This window comes from Apis dorsata, unplaced genomic scaffold (assembly GCF_000469605.1).
Source record: "Apis dorsata unplaced genomic scaffold, Apis dorsata 1.3 scaffold_44, whole genome shotgun sequence".
Taxonomy (NCBI): domain Eukaryota; kingdom Metazoa; phylum Arthropoda; class Insecta; order Hymenoptera; family Apidae; genus Apis; species Apis dorsata.
This window is the reverse complement of record NW_006263346.1, coordinates 1,934,618-1,937,081: the sequence shown is the minus strand read 5'-3', so window position 1 is coordinate 1,937,081 and position 2,464 is coordinate 1,934,618. Positions and strand designations below refer to the sequence as shown.

Sequence of the window (2,464 nt, the reverse complement as noted above, 5' to 3'; positions counted from 1 at the left end):
AGGTTAAAAAAAAAAAAAAAAAAAACTTGTTAGCGATGTGTAATAAGTACACGAGTATTTTCGTTGTTAAGTAAGACGCTTTTTCAGAATTATATCTACTCGCGGATGCGACGATGCTATTCCACGTAGGTTATACACGCGTTATAATAGTAGACTACTCAGTTGTAATCGACACGCCTTCGAGTTTGCGTCTCTCTGACGGGGGATGGATCCGTGGATGTTATCCCTTTCGAAACGAGCTTTGTTTCCCTCTCCCCTTCCCCTTTTATCGCATTTCCACGTGCTGCTCCTACCTGCTACGCCTTGATAGTTGGAAACTTTCAGAGAAGGGGTTGAAGGTTTGAAGATGTAAGAGAGAAAGAGAGAGAAAGAGACTGTTGCTTGTTGAAATAATTGAAGAGAGGTCGATAAATTATTTGGAAATATTATTGCGTATTTTGAAATTATTATTTGTGTATTAAAGAAATAGTTTGGAGAAGCGTTATTAAATCAATTGTGTATCTTTTGTGAGTTAAAAATTGGTGGAATTAAATCTTTAATAATTTTTTTCTTTTTTTTTTCTTTTGCTAATAAATTATAGAAATTTCTTATAAAAATTTTATATTTTAAACTTTAAACTCGTGAAAATTCTGTGTTAATTTTCTTCCTATAATAAAATTCAGTTCAACGTATTTCAAATTTATCGTTTTCAAGTTTCATCATGTTACCTATGAAGATACAAAATTTTATTATGCGATCTTTTATTCCAACTTGTGCAAAAAGCACGAAAGCTCGACACATTTTTATATACACGATACATTCATCATTTCAATTCGATCATTTATAAATCAATCTCGTTTCACGCGTTCCCACGATCATTCCATTCCAATTTCCTCCACACTCCCAATTCCATTCCATTCGTTCCACTCAAGATTACAAGAAAGAGAAAAGATTCTAAAATTCGCTTCCTATTTTTGCTACTCGACTTTTTTACAATGGCAAGAAAAAAAACATTCTCTATTTCATTCGACGAAAAACTCCACTCGTTATAAAAAAAAAAAAGAAAAAGAAATCGAAATGATTCTCGCGTCGGAGAAGATGTGCTCGAAGGCGTGGCACTTCGTGGTTGAACGACAAACAAAATAAAAGCGGGCAAGCGAAAGAGAGAAAAAAAAAAAGAAAACGAAGAGAGAGAGAGAGAGAGAGAAGAAGGTCGAAAATAACGAAATAAAAAAATCGTCGTGCTCCAGTGTTGTCTAAATAAGCTTCTCTAAGGGTGAAAAGAAACCCCCCTTTTTCCGCGAAAAAGACTGTTCACGCGAAACGAGTGAGAATTAGGACAGTAATGGAGGTGGACAGGTAAATAGCGGAGAAAAGCGTGGAACGTGGTCGAATAAGAAAAAGAGGAGCGAGCGAGGAGAGAAGAGAGAGACGAAGAATAAGAAGAAGAAGAAGAAGAAGATACCTGCGGCTCTAAACTCTAATAAATATACTTGTTAACTTGCTATCCATAAGTTTATATTGTATCTCTATCGTGACAGAAATTTACGAACGTATTGTACGTGATAATAATATTTATACGGGCTGTTACCACCAACTGTCTCCAATCTTCCATTCCTCCGTGCGACACCGGGCGAACGAGACGGATGGGCAGATGAGGCGCAGGCGAGCGTGCAAAACGTGGCGGGAAGAGAGACGGTGAAGGGGGGGAAGATCGAGAGGAAGAAGCGGTTAATAGAAAAACTTGGAGATTTCGAAAATTTCGAAGACTATCAAATCGAAATCCTCCGCTCCGTGATGGTTCGAACAGAAGATGAATAGAAGAGAGTCGAATAATAAAAGATAAATAACAGAAGCTGGATAAGAGAAAAAGAGACATAAGGAGGAACAAGAATAAAGAAGAGAGACCATTGGTAAGAGTTTAAAAAGAGGAGGAAAAAAAATCGTTCCTCCAACTTTTGATTAAAGAAAGCATCATCCGTAGCTTCTATAAGAAGGAAATTAAAGAATGGATGTAATGACTGTTTAGAGAAAAGACGAAAAGAGGAAAAAGGAGATTTGAAGAAAGTTCGATGCGTCGGGATGAAGAATTTTCAATCTGCGAACAACGATGGAGGAAGAAACGAAGATAGCAAGGTTTTAGAAGGTTTTAATATACGAGTCAACGGTCCTTGTTGGAAGAAACGATGTTGAAGGAAGGAAACAGCGAGGATATCTCTCTTCCCTTTTTCTGCCTAACTCGAAGGGAAGAGTCGCGTCCTCTTCCTCTCGGATCCCCGATCAACGCTCGATTCTCCGTTCCATCGGAGCTTTTCTTTATTATATTTAAGTAAAAGACGAAAAGAGACTGATTTGTGTACAGGGCAAAGCATTGTGCGTGCGTGGCCATGGAAAACGAGGGGGGAAGAATCGTCGATCCTCGTCTCTTTTATTCACTTGTCACACAATTCCTTGTCACATGGTTTTTAACCAGGGAGAGTGAGAA

The 2,464-nt window shown here is 37.9% G+C and overlaps 1 protein-coding gene across 18 annotated transcripts in view; it reads left to right on the top strand.

Annotated features, from left to right (window-relative positions):
• LOC102676760 (protein unc-13 homolog B) overlaps nucleotides 1-2,464 on the top strand; it is a 352,205-nt gene that overhangs the window by 279,924 nt on the left and 69,817 nt on the right. The gene's annotated exons all lie outside the window — the stretch shown is intronic.